General features: G+C 42.6%; 1 protein-coding gene across 4 annotated transcripts in view; it reads right to left on the minus strand.

Moving 5' to 3' along the window:
- LOC127584701 (adenosine kinase-like) overlaps nucleotides 1-15,012 on the minus strand; it is a 280,100-nt gene that overhangs the window by 10,643 nt on the left and 254,445 nt on the right. The window lies entirely within an intron of this gene.

A 15,012-nucleotide genomic window follows, 5' to 3' on the forward strand; every position in this document is an offset into this window, starting at 1 on the left:
GACCAAGAAGTCCATCTAAGCCAGTCCCATTTGCCTGTATTTGGCCCATATCCCCTTAAACCTTTCCCCTCTCACCTTAAACCTATGCCCTCTAGCTCTTGACTCCTTGACCCTGGGGTGCATTCACCCTATATATGCCCCTCATGATTTTATACACCTCTTTATTCAGTCTCCTATGTTCCAATAGACTTTGTGGAAGTACAATGGAAACAGGTGAATGTGACCCTCATGTTCAATTATGGGTGACAAAGCAACAAAAAGGGGGATGGGGGACAAGTTGGCAAAAAATTCTGTACATGTACACATATTTCTCTAGAGCGACAGAGGGTGAGGGGAGACCTGATAGAAGTTTATAAGATTATGAGAGGCATAAATAGAGTAGACAGTGGGTATCTGTATCTGTCTAATACTGGAAGCCGTGCATTTAAGGTGAGAGGTTCAAAGGAGATGTGTGGGGCAAGTTTTTTTTTACACACAGAGAGTGGTGGGTGCCTGAAATGCGATGCCAGGGGTGGTGGTGGAGGCAAGTACAATAGTGGTGTTTAAGAGGCTCTAAGATAGGCACATGGATGTGTAGAGAATGGAAGGATATGGACATTGTGTAGGCAGAAGGGATTAGTTTAGTTAGGTGTTTAATTATTAGCTTAATTAATTTGTCAAAGCATCATGGGCCTAAGGGCCTGTTCCTGTGCTGTACTGTTCTGTGTTCTATGTATTTATCCAGTGACTTTTTATGATATCTTGATAGCCCAAAGTAACTCATATTCTGCAATTCAGAATTACTTAATTGATCATACTGTAACGTAGGGAAATGCAGGAGACAATTTGCATATGCAATATCTAACAGATAATTGGCTCTGGTGACATTGGTTGAGGAATAAATATTTACTAAGCTACCATGAGAATTTGCTTCTCCTCAGAGAATGCTGCATCCAACTGAGAAGGCAGGAAGGACCTTAGTTTGATCTTTCTACTGAAATTAGACACATCCAACAGTGCAGCATTTCCTCTGCACTGAAACAAAGGTTAGGTTGTTTTAGAATCTCCACAGTGGGCTTGAAATCCCAGCTGTCTGATCAGAGGTATGAGTTTCAGTATTGAACCACACTGACACGTCACCAGTCAATTAGCAGTCATGGATTCAGAAAGGGAAGATCCCACTGAATCACAGTCACTTTTTTTTTGTGGCAATTCAAGATGAATAGCACAAGTCCAATAGTGCACTGATCCAGACATTCAAAAGACGTCAGACAGGGCTTAGTATTGTCTACGTGGTTTGTAATTTTCTTCAATAACCTGTGTTTAGAATAACAAGGTAAGATGTTACCAAAGGAGAGTTAAATTGATGAGGTAATTCAGAAATAAATTTACAAATTGGATTAATTTTTTTAAGTGGGCAGAGAATTTAATGCAGTCAAACATACTGCATATTGGAAGAAACATTACACTCACCTTGAAAGTTGATGGAATAGTCTAGGGTCAAACTGAAAGAGACTTACTAGGGTTTAAATAAACTTGACATTCATCACATCAAACCAACCAACTCAACACAATGTTAAAGTACATTGTTGGAGGCAATTGTAATCAACCTGCAAGTGTTCTGTTGGACTTCAGCTTGTGTGTCCTACTTGGGTCACTGGAAAGGTCAAGATCAATGCACTAAGTTAACCCACAGAGGAAGATACATAAAACTATTTCTCGGCATCACGAGGGTGAGCTAAGGAAAAATTGCAAAGGTTTAACAGGAGATACAAGAAAGACTGCAGATGCTGGAAATCTGGAGCAACACAAAATGCTGCAGGAACTCAGTTGGTCAGGCAGCATCTATGGAGGGAAATGAACAGACGAATCTTCATCAGGACTGGAAAGAAAGAGGGCAGAAGCCAGAATAAACGTGGGGGGAGGAGGGAGGGGGAGGAGCACAAGCTGCCAGGTGACAGGCAAGTCCAGGTGAGATGGGGAAGGTAGGTGGGTGGGGGTGGGGGTAACGGGAATGATGTAAGAAGCTGGGAGGTGACAGGTGGAAGAGGCAAAGGGCTGAACAAGATGGAATCTGCCAGGAGAGGACAGTGGACCATGGATGAAGGGAAGGAGGTGAGGAACCAGGGGGGGAAGGTGTGGGTGATGGGCAGGGGAAGGGGAAGACAAGGGGTAAAGGGGCCATGGGGACAAGGGAAAACAAAAGGGAGTGGGGGTGAGACGAGGGGGAACAGTTACCAGAAGTTAGAAGAATTGATGTTGATGCCGTTAGGTTAGAGACTAACAAGATGGAATACGAGGTGTTGTTCCTCTGATCTGTGTTTAGCCTCAAATTGGCAGTAGAGGAGGCCGTGGACAGACATGTCAGTGTGGGAATGGGCAGTGGAATTAAAATCACTTGCCACCGGGAGATCCTGAATTAAGAGGCATCTGATTGGATAAATAGAGTAAATGGCAGGGATCTTAGGGTTGTTATTGTACAGAGGGATTTTGGGGTGTAGGTCTGTAGCTTGCTGAAAGTGACAACATAAGTGGATAAGGTAGTGAAGAAGGCATTTGGTATGCTTGCCTTGATAGGCTGGGCCATTGAGTATCAGTTGCGGCATCATGCTGCAGCTGTACAAAACACTGGTTAAACTGCATTTGGAGTATTATGTACAGTTCTGGTCGCCACACTGCAGGAAGGATGTGGTAGCAATAGAGGGTTCTCTCAAAAGTTGTCTGGAATGGAGGGCTGTAGTTATAAGGAAAGATTAGATAGATTGGATTTATTCTTACTGGAATGTCGGAGGCTGAGGGGTAATCTTATAGAGGTTTATAAAATCATGAGGGACATAGATAGGATAGAGAATCAGAGTCTTTTTCCCAGGGCAGGGGAGTCTAGAAGCAGAGGGCACAGGTTTAAGGTGAGAAGGGAGAAATTTAAAGGGGATCTGAGGAGTAGGTTTTCCACACAGAGGGTGGTGGGTATCTGGAAAGAGATGGTGGTAGAAACAGATACAGTTACAATGTTTAAAGGGCATTTGGACAGGTACTTGGATGGGAAAGGAATAGAGGTATATGGGCCTAATGCAGCAAATAGGATCAGTGTAGGTGGACATCATGGTTGGGGTGGATGAGGTGGGCCCGATTTTGTGCTGTACGGTTCTATGATTCTATGTATCCAATCCAAGATCTCATGGAAGGGTATAAATGGTTACAAGAATGGGAAAAGCCAAATGGAATATTACATGGTCAATAGCTTAGTTTTGGAATTTCTTGAATTTCATTAATATTTAGGTCAAGCTGTTCCCTGCTTTCTTCAGCTGCTCACCATGTGGTCAACTCACTGAGCTCCTTTTGTATATGTCTGTTCAGTTCAACGTATTCCCTACTTTGCTGGTACTGAGATTCCACATCGACACTTCTGCTTTCACTGGTTGGCACAGTGGCACAGGTTGTAGAGATGCTGCCTCACAGCTTCAGTGATCCAGGTTCAATCCGGACCTCTGGTGCTGTCTATGTGGAATTTTGCATGTTCTCACTGTGACCGCATGGGTTTCCCCCGCTTGCTCCTGTTTCCTCCCAAAAGACGTGTAGGTTGGTTGCTGTAAATTGCCCCTAGTGCAGTTGAGTGGCAAAATCCAGGAGTTGATGGGAATGTGGGGATTAGTGTGAATCGATACTTGATGGTTTCCACATTGTATGACTGTAGATATGCTGTGGAATCAAAGTTCTAGAGAGGGATAAGCTGAAGGAAATCTGTATCAGTAAAGAAATACTGCTCTGGAAATTGATGGGGCTAAATGCTGACAAATCTCCACAGACTGATCATCTACTCCTCACAGTAATATAGAAGGATGCCCTGTAAATACTGCATTGGTGGTCACCCTCCAAAATTCTTCATACTCTGCACAGTTGCTGAGGAATTAGAGGCCTATATGCTTCACATCAGTGGTTGGAAAGGTTCCTGAGAAATTAGAAGCCAGTATGCATCACATCAGTGATGGGAAAAGCAGTAACTTCACTGGGCAAAGTCAGCATTGGTTATGAAAAGGAAATCATGTTTAACAAATCTATTGGAGTCTTTTCGAAGATGTAACTGGTAGGATAGATAAGAGAGAGCCTGTATATGTAAAGCACTTGGACTTTCAAAAGGGTTTTGATAGATTCCACATAAAAGGTTAGTGTGTATAATTAAAATATATGGGATTAGGGGTGGGGTACTGGCATATGCCGAAAACGGTTTGACAGGAAACAGCACAAATAAACAAGTCCTCTTTCAGATGGTAGGCAATGACTATTTCAGTGCCACAGGGATCAGTGGTTGGGCCCCAGCTATTTACATAATTTAGATGGAGAAACTAAATATAAATTTCCATATTGGGAAATGGGTGAGGGGGAGGTGGTTGAGATGTGAGCTATGAGGAGGATGCAGAGGCTCGAATGTGATTTATACATTGGGTGAGTGCAAATGCATGACAGATACAGTTGAATGTGGATAAAATAACTTAATAAAACAAAATAAAATAACTTGCATCCCATTCCCTGTTCTTCTTCCCAGGAATTTTCTCAGGGTTGAGGATGATTTCCTTCCATTCCAGCTCTGAGGATAAGAAGATGCTGATGTGCAAGTTTTTTCGAGATGGGGTTGTCCTTGCAGGCCACAGCTGCCACATGGACTTGACAGAACAGGGTTTTGGTCCAATGGCAGAGGTCCAAGCCAGGCTCTGCGATATAGGATGCACATGTGTACATAGACCCACACACTTATAAACAGACACAGGTGCACTCGGATCACACATACAGGGATACAAATGCACACAATCATATCCACACCCTCTTCCTTGGACCCTCTCCGTCACTCCCCCTACCCTGACCACCACTGTTTCAATTCCTCCTCCTTCACTCTCCTTACCTTTGTCTCCCCTCTCCTATTGCCTCCCACAGTCACCTCTTCTCAGCTCCCATCTCCTTTACTTTTAGTCTATTCCCCTCTCTATTTCCCATTCTCCGCCTGCATCCCAGATTCTCCCTGCTCGCACTCTCCCAGACTGTCTCCTTCATGGCCACTCTCAGAACCAGTGCTGTCTGAAGCTGCAACTTGCAGCCCGAACCTCTTTCAGAAAATCTTTAGCTGACCACCCAGTGCTGCCTGATGTCAGTAGATTGTGACCTCCCAGTGCCCTGCAGAGGAGGTCTGGGTCCTAGCAGACGTGAATAGGGCCACCCCGTGGGAGTGAGATCTCTCACTTGGCCACCACCATCACTCAGCATTCCCAGCACCCCTTCTGCAAGGAACTTATTTTTCCTCACTCCTGCTATACTTTTACCTCATTCTTCTGTATTCTGTTTCAAACATCTTACAGTAATTATAATACTGATAATACATCTTTGAAGATGTCAGGTCATAACAGAAAGCAAATACAAGCAGAGCTCAAGCTTGATTCTCCTGTAATTCATCAGACGTCTTTGCTCCTTGGAACAAACAGGTATACTGGAAAGAATAATGGCAGGAAGCAAAATTAACCAAGCTTCTGAAAAATGAGTTAATTCATATTTCAGAAGAAACAAGATTCCAAGTAGATTAATATAAAGGTGTACAATATATTAACAAGTAAAATATGATTCTGGCAGCACACAAGGGAGTGTACCTATATCTTATGCAAAACAGTAAAGCAGTTACACTAATAGCCTTGGATTAATCACTCAAAGAAAAACTATGTTACAACATTCCACCTTTTGTGGTAATATTGGTGGTGCCCCTCGTCTTTGCAATGTCAACATGGTGAGATTTAGTGCTGGTGTATTATATAGAAATGTAGGTCTGCAGGATCAACATTCTCCCCTTCCTCCTAATAACAGTGAAAATTCACCTATCTAAAATGATAACCGTTTATGGTAACTCTATTTGCCCCAAGGTGGAGCTCATATGAAGAAGCAACAAACTAACAAATGAAACACCCAAGTGGGAGCTGTGGTGAACTGCTCTTCTCTGGTGGTGATTTCTGATAACAGTGAGCTCTTCCACCAGAAGGAAAATCTGACAAAACAAGTCACATTTTCCCATCAGTCAGTTCTTTAAAAAATAGCACAACAGCCATCTAAGTTCTAAAATTCAGGATGGCTGCAGCTGACAGCAGCACGGGGCCACAGGATAACTCCATTTAAATGTACTTGCCGCTGGCACCAAACTGAAAGTTGGCAACACTCCATCATTCGTTTGACGTTGATACGATGGGAAAGATTTTGCTGCCCTGATTATAATTGTACAGGATAACAGAGGCTAACACAGGCAAATATTGTTAACATGTTCCTCCTTTAGGCCACAAAGATAAATAAAAACACACAATCCTTCCATCAAACACTGCAGCGTTTCAAAAAAGATTTGAAGGAGCTCCTTTTTCTGAAATTTGTTTATAATCTAAAATAAAGCATAATCTGAGAAAGAACACACGACAGGCACAGCAATGCAAGTTTGAGTAGAACTGTAATGCAAATCATTTCCTTACAGTAAATCTTTGGTGTAACTTCAATCACATGTAACTGTCAGTTTCACCACCATGACCCACTGCGTTAACGGCTAAAATATTTGGAATGCTCCTACTTTGGGTTTCTGAAGTGCCTTCTCTAACAGACTGATTCAATATTTGTTCCTGAAAATCCACCTCCCCCAAGCAATCCAGAAATAGTATTAATGAAAGGGAAACACTTGGGGAAGAGGAAGGGCAGGCATGATGTGCTGTGGCCTTTTGTGCTGAATGTTCTACAATTTTGACATTCATGAAGGATGAACAATTCTCTCACTTGCAGTGATCTACTTCTTGAATAGAGCAATGTTTACAGACAACAGTAACTAACACTGATCAATAACTAACTCAGTATGTGCCCTGCTGATCATAGAATCATAGAACAGTACAGCACAATACAGGCCTTTCAGCCCACAATATTGTGCCGACCTTTAAACCTCGCCTAAGACTATCTAACCCACATATCCCTCTATTTTAAATTCCTCCATGTGCTTATCTAGCAATCTCTTGAATTTGACCAATGTACCTGCCTCCACCACCACCCCAGGCAGCACATTTCACGCCCTGGGTAACCACTCTCTGGGTAAAACACCTTCCTCTGATATCTCCCTTGAACTTCCCACCCATTCCTTTAAAGCCATGCCCTCTTGTATTGAGCATTGGTGCCCTGGGAAAGAGGTGCTGGCTGTCTACTCTATCTATTCCTCTTAATATTTTGAACACCTCTATCATATCCCCTCTCATCCTCCTTCTCTCCAACGAGTAAAGCCCTAGTTCCCTTAGTCTCTCCTCATAATGCATACTCTGTAAACCAGGCAGCATCCTGGTAAATCTCCTCTGCACTCTTTCCAACGCTTCCACATCCTTCCTATAATGAGGCGATCAGAACTGGACACAGTACTCCAAGTGTGGTCGAACCAGAGTTTTGTAGAGCTCCATCATTACCTCACAGCTCTTAAACTCAATCCCACGACTTATGAATGCTAACATCCCATAAGCTTTCTTAACTACCCTATCCACCTGTGAGGCAACTTTCAGGGATCTGTGGATATGAACCCCCAGATGCACTCTGTACTAACCCAATGTAACTGCACTGTGTAATGAATTGATCTGTACAATCGGTATGCAAGACGAGTTTTTCACCGTACCTCGATACAAGTGACAATAATAAACTAATACCAATATGATTATAATTCTGATTAATAAGAACTGTATACCTTATTTTATGTGTAAAAAACTTATTTGAATGATGATCTCTCATCAGTCCAGTTAGGTACATTAGGTTAGAGTGCCCATTTTAACATCCAGCATTTTATATGAATACTAATTCCAGTGGATACATTTTTATCTCTGGAATCCTATGACTGTGCCACAACTGTGAACGATCACCCCTTCTCCCTCACTGCCCAAGAGTTCACATGGACCAGCGGCACATTTTTTATGTCCATTTCTGTATAATCATTACCCTAACAGGATGTCAAGTATTGACTCTTCAGCAACTGTCCACACTTCCACGTCACTCCGACTGAATCCTGCTGAATGAAACAGTGAATGCAGAGGGGGAATGATGTGGAATTTTCATCCAAAGCATCGACAGAACAACAGAAGCCTGAAGTCTCACACCACCAGGTTCAAGAACAGCTACTTCCCTTCAACCATTCAGTTCTTGAACCGACCGGAAAAACCCTAATCACCATTACAGTTTAGCAACACTATAACCACCCTGATCACTTTGCACTAAAATGGACTTCTGTACTTATTGTTTTTTCTTCTTGTAAAAGTTGTGTATAATTTATATTTAATCTGTTTTTCTTGTGAATGCTTCTTATTTGATGCTCTGTGCCTGTGATGCTGTGGCAAGTAAGCTTTTCATTGCACCTGTGCATACATGTACTTGTGCATGTGACAATAAACTCGACTTTGATGTTACACCTACTGTTACATACTATTGATATTTTTACATATCCAAACATGATGGCTATCTCAAATTTCCACTAAGATTAAAATAGAAAATGCTAGAAATATTCAGGTCAGACGGAATGCATGGTGAGAGAAACAGTTGATCAGAAGGTAGCGAGCTTAAATATGAACTACTTCTCTCTCTCCTTGGATCCTGCCAGGTCTGTTAGGTATTCCCAGAATTTTATTTTTCATTTCAGCTTTCGAGCATGTGTAGCTGCTTTTGCTTTCCACCCCGCGTCTCACTTAAATCTAATCTGCATGATTCCACAGTTTGTCTAATTATTCAAGGAAGGAGTGGGAAAGAAGAGAGAATTATAGGTAATCAAGATAAAGGATAAGCCATTTGGGAGTGAACTGAGGGAATTTTCTTCACTCTGAGGGACCTGGGTCTTTGGAACTCTTCCCCCACTATAGACCTAATGCACTGATGATCAACAGTACACTTCCAGGCGACAGACAGTACACTTACAGCCGACAGTACACTTCCAGGCGACAGACAGTACACTTCCAGGCGACAGTACACTTCCAGGCGACAGTACACTTCCAGGCGACAGTACACTTACAGCCGACAGTACACTTACAGGCGACAGACAGTACACTTACAGGTGACAGTACACTTACAGCTGACAGTACGCTTACAGGTGACAGACAGTACGCTTACAGGTGACAGTACACTTACAGCCAACAGTACAGTGGCATGCAAAAGTTTGGGCACCCTTGGTCAAAATTTCTGTTACTGTGAATAGTTAAGTGAGTAGATGAACTGATCTCCAAAAGTCATAAAGTTAAAGATGAAACATTCTTTTCAACATTTTAAGCAAGATTAGTGTATTATTTTTGTTTTGTACAATTTTAGAGTGAAAAAAGGAAAGGAGCACCATGCAAAAGTTTGGGTACCCCAAGAGATATGAGCTCTCAGATAACTTTTACCAAGGTCTCAGACCTTCATTAGCTTGTTAGGGCTATGGCTTGTTCACAGTCATCATTAGGAAAGGCCAGGTGATGCAAATTTCAAAGCTTTATAAATACCCTGACTCCTCAAACCTTGCCCCAACAACCAGCAGCCAGGGGCTCCTCTAAGCAGCTGCTTAGCACTCTGAAAATTAAAATAAATGATGCCCACAAAGCAGGAGAAGGCTATAAGAAGACAGCAAAGCGTTTTCAGGTAGCCGTTTCCTCAGTTCATGATGTAATTAAGAAATGGCAGTTAACAGGAACGGTGGAGGTCAAGTTGAGGTCTGGAAAACCAAGAAAACTTTCCGAGAGAACTGTTTGTAGGATTGCTAGAAAGGTACATCAAAACCCCCATTTGACTGGAAAAGACCTTCAGGAAAATTTAACAGACTGTGGAGTAGTGGTGCACTGTTCTACTGTGCAGCGACACCTGCACAAATATGACCTTCGTGGAAGAGTCATCAGAAGAAAACCTTTTTTGTGTCCTAACCACAAAATGCAGCGTCAGCAGTTTGCAAAGGAACATCTAAACAAGCCTGATGCATTTTGGAAACAAGTCCTGTGGACTGATGAAGTTAAAATAGAACCTTTTGGCCGCAATGAGCAAAGGTATGTTTGGAGAAAAAAGGGTGCAGAATTTCATGAAAAGAACACCTCTCCAACTGTTAAGCACGGGGGTGGATCGATCATGCTTTGGGCTTGTGTTGCAGCCAGTGGCACGGGGAACATTTCACTGGTAGAGGGAAGAATGAATTCAATTAAATACCAGCAAATTCTGGAAGCAAACATCACACCGTCTGTAAAAAAAAAGCTGAAGATGAAAAGAGAATGGCTTCTACAACAGGATAACGATCCTACATACACCTCAAAATCCACAATGGACTACCTCAAGAGGCACAAGCTGAAGGTTTTGTCATGGCCCTCACAATCCCCTGACCTAAACGTTATCGAAAATCTGTGAATAGACCTCAAAAGAGCAGTGCATGCAAGACGGCCCAAGAATCTCACAGAACTAGAAGCCTTTTGCAAGGAAGAATGGGTGAAGATCCCCCAAACAAGAATTGATAGACTCTTAGCTGGCTACAGAAAGTGTTTACAAGCTGTGATACTTGCCAAAGGGGGTGTTACTAAGTACTGACCATGCAGGGTGCCCAAACTTTTGCTTCAGGCACTTTTCCTTTTTTGTTACTTTGAAACTGTAAAAGATGGAAATAAAAAAGTAAACTTGCTTAAAATATTAAAGAAATGTGTCATCTTTAACTTTATGCCTTTTGGAAATCAGGTCATCTTTTACTCGCTTAGCTATTCACAGTAACAGAAATTTTGACCAGGGGTGCCCAAACTTTTGCATGCTTACAGGCGACAGACAGTACGCTTACAGCCAACAGTACGCTTACAGGTGACAGACTGTACACCTACAGTCGACTGTACGCCTACAACCGACAGACAGTACGCCTACAGGCGACAGTACACCTACAGCCAACAGACAGTATGCCTACAGGCCCAGCTATAGAGTGCATGGGAGGTTGAAATTCAGATTTCTGACAGCAAGGAATGTAAGTGTAGGGCAGGAGATTGGGAGAGGAGGGTAAAGGGCCAACAATTCTACTCGTGTGCTATTTATATATTAAATGAATCGAGATTTCGTGACAATGTCCTCAAATCACTAAAGGTGAGTTTGAAGGTGCCAGAAGTAATTAAACAACAGTCTTTAATGACTCACTCTACCTCAGGGGAATTGGAAATGATAGAAATTTATGACATGGGAGGTCATTCGTCCCAACATGTTCATAAAGCCAAAAATGGAGCTTGGTTTCACTGAACAGCTCAGTCCATTACCATTAGGTTATGACTCTTTACCCGGGTACACCTCAAATGTCGTTCTAGTTTCTGCCTCCACACTTTCCACTCTTTGGTTGAAAAAGTTTCTTTAACTCTCATCTAATCCGACCAATGAGCTGAAATCCATGTGCCTTACTTATCAACCTCTCAACCAAGAGAAATAGGTCCTTACAGTTCACCCCATCTGAGCCTTCATTACTTTATCCACCTAAATTTAATCTCCCCTTAGCCATCCTTCTTTTAACAAAAACAATCTTGGCCCTGCCACTCTGTCCTCACAAACAAGACTCTCCGGCCCTGTCAACATCTGAGAAAATCTTCTCTGCATCTCCTTCAGTGGTGTATATCGAAAGAAAGGTAAAGTTCCTTGTTTCCACAGAATCTATTTATTTGATTTCAGTCTATCTATTTATTTATTAGTCACATGTACATCAAAACACACAGTGAAATGCGTCTTTTTGTGTAGAATGTGCTGGGGGCAGCCCACAAGTGTCGCCATGCTTCTGGCGTCAACAAAGCATGCCCACAACTTCCTAACCCGTACACCTTTCGAATATGGGAAGAAACCAGAGCACCCGGAGGAAACCTATGCAGTCATGGGGAGAACATACAAACTCTTTACAAACAGCGGCCAGAATTGAACCCGGGTCGCTGGTGCTGTAATAGCATTACCCTAACTGCTACACCACATCCTAATCTTGGTCAGAGGCCACTTGGAGTTTTCAGTGTTCATTTATAGGCACTTTTAGGGATTACAGTGCCAGGGCCAAAACCTAAAGGTTAAGCATTAATTGAAAGTTTCCACCTTTTGAGAGAAGAGGCATTTAATTGACTCAATCTATGTCTTTTCAGCTTTGTGTCCCAACATGACTTTCACTTCCAAATGCAGATGCTTCAAATCTGAAATAGAAAATGCTGGAAATACTCAGCAGGTCAGGCAGCATCTGTAGGAGAGAGAACAGAGACAATATTTCAAGTTAACCTGTCCCCATGACTTCCACCTTCCATAATATTGCAGTTGCCTGCATCCAATAATTAATTTTGTAAAAAGTTATCTTGGGTTTGGTGAACAGCATCATTACAGAGGATTACTTTTATTCTGTATCTGGTGTTCTTGTGGAGCAGAAGTATCTGTGAAATTTCACAACCTGGCCACAAGCACCAGAAGGGGAGACAAATGATGCAGAAGGATGAAACTGCTAGGTGCTGGTTAGCACACACCTGACTCTTGCTTTGTGTATGAATACAGTGCGTTTTCTCAGAGGACGTTCATTTAAATTTAGTGTCAACAAACAATGCCTCAAGTTGCAAGTCTTGGCAAGTGCAGATGGTAACTGGGAACAGCAACAGAAACAGAAATAATGGTGATATGCTGGGCTCTGAGTTTTCCAAGTGTCACAGCAGAGGTATAGGGCAGGCACAGCTGGCATGCAGGCTGTTCCAGTTTTCTGCAGTGCCAAACAAAAGCAACAATACTAATTCTGCCCAACATACAAACCTATGTATGAAAATGTTCACTTAAGTAGACTGCCTGAACATGGTCTTAAAAATCAATGCAGTCCAAAGTAATAAATATACAACAAATGGCAGGCAAGATGTATATGTGGTGCCATTTAATAATGAAAGGTTCACTTAAAAGTACAACCTGCATAAAAATATTTGTCTCAGAAAATATAATTCCCCATGGCTTGTGACCTGCTACCCACAGTGCAGTACTACCGTTCTGTAATAACATGGTGGAAGAAACATCAGTGTATACGTGGCTGATTAGCAGAGACAGTGATTTGTTTTAAGACATTATAATGCCACATTATTCTCTATTACTGTAACTGATCCTCCAACTTTTTCAAAAATATTACTGCACCATTTTGCATTCAAGCAGGGTTTTATTTTGAATAAAGCAGTTAATTTATACAGCAATCAGATAACTGTTCTGACTTGTTTAATAAATTCACTACTAGTAACTCTGATCACACAGACAAGCTACAAATGCTTAGAGACATATTAAAATCCTGGAGCAATTCAGTCCTACTCCATAACACCACTAACTGAACCTATATCAAAGCAAATAATAATAAATATCTTAAGGATTTCACAAAGGAATAGAATGTGTGCACTGGGTGATATATGCAATCCTGCTGAACTAGACTCCTACACCATCACTTCAGGCAGCAACACTGTGTTCGGCAATCATATGCATTACAATGAACAAGTCCAGCTTCAAATACTTGATCAGTTATGACACATAATCAGTTAACAAAACACAAACAGTTGACATAGTCTCAAGTCAAAAAGCTATTTTATTACAGAACAATTTTCATAGAAAGAAGTGACCTCACAAAATCGTAAATAACATGCCAGCTGGCAAAACAATGTGCTCCTAAAGATGCTGAAATAATGTAGTATTTAAGTAGCAAAATATCACTTTGCAGTAGCATGCAGACGTTTGTGTTTACTATACCACTACCAACTTCTCTTGTATGTCAGAAGCTGTTGAATGCAGGTGCAATGCAATTCTGTGGAATTACATCAGCCTTCTTCTTTCCTCTGTACCTCTCCTGGCATCCTTCGAAATGCCAATTGAGGAAACTGTCATTGCACCCATAAAAACTGAAAAGCCAACTGTCCCATTCTTCTGGAGACACAAGAGGCTGCAGATGCTGGAAATCTGGAACAACACACAAAGGAGCTGGAGGAACTCAGCGGGTCAGGCAGTATCTATGGAGGGAAATGGACAGTTGATGTTTCGGGTTGAGACCCTTCATCAGACCTGGAAAGAAAGAGGCAAGATAGCCAGTATAAAAAGGTGGGGGGAAGGGGTGGAGCAAGAGCTGGTGGGTGATAGGTGGATCCAGGTGAGGGACTGATGGGAAGGTGAGGAAGGAAGGAGAATGGGAATGAAGTGAGAGACTGGGAAGTGATTGGTGGAAGTGACAAAGGGCTGAAGAAGATGGAATCTAATGGGGGAGAAAGGTGGACCATGGAATGGAAGTGGGAAGGGGAAGCAGTGGGAGGAGTGTGTGGCTGATGGGCAGATGGAGAGGGTGGGAGAGGGGAAAGAGGTGGGGTGATGGGCCAGTGGGATTCAGAAAAAACAAGAGGGAAGGGACAGAGGGGAGTGGTTACCCGAGGTTAGAGAAATCGATGTTGATGCCATCAGATTGGAGACCACCAAGGTGGAATATGAGGTGTTGTTCTTCTGATTCATGTCTAGCCTCAACTTGGCAGTGGAGGAGTTCTTGCAGGTCAGGAAATCTTTCACATGTGAATCCATCAGTGTTATTTATTGCATCCAGTGCTCCCGGTGTGGCCTCCTCAACATCGGTGAGACCTGACGCAGATTGGGGGGATGCTTCGTCGAGCACCTTCGCTCCACCTGCCATAACAGCCAGGATCATCCAGTGGCCAATTGTTTTAATTCCACTTCCCATTCCCACACTGTCTGTCCACGGCCTCCTCCACTGCCGAATTGAGGCTGGATGCATATTGGAGGAACAGCACCTGATATTCCGCCTGGGCAGTCTCCAACCTGACAGCATCAACATCGATTTCTCTAACTTCCGGTAACCACTCCGTGTCCCTTCCATTTTTTTCCTGATCCCACTGGCCTCCATCATCCCATTTCTTCCACACTCTTTCGATCTGCTCATCACCCACACCTTCCTCCCTCTGGTTCCCCATCTCTTTCCCTTTATTCCATGGTCCATTGTCCTCGCCTATCAGATTCCCTCTTCTTCAGCCCTTTGTCACTGCCACCTATCACCTC

Source organism: Pristis pectinata, chromosome 30 (genome assembly GCF_009764475.1).
Source record: "Pristis pectinata isolate sPriPec2 chromosome 30, sPriPec2.1.pri, whole genome shotgun sequence".
In the NCBI taxonomy this organism is placed as follows: domain Eukaryota; kingdom Metazoa; phylum Chordata; class Chondrichthyes; order Rhinopristiformes; family Pristidae; genus Pristis; species Pristis pectinata.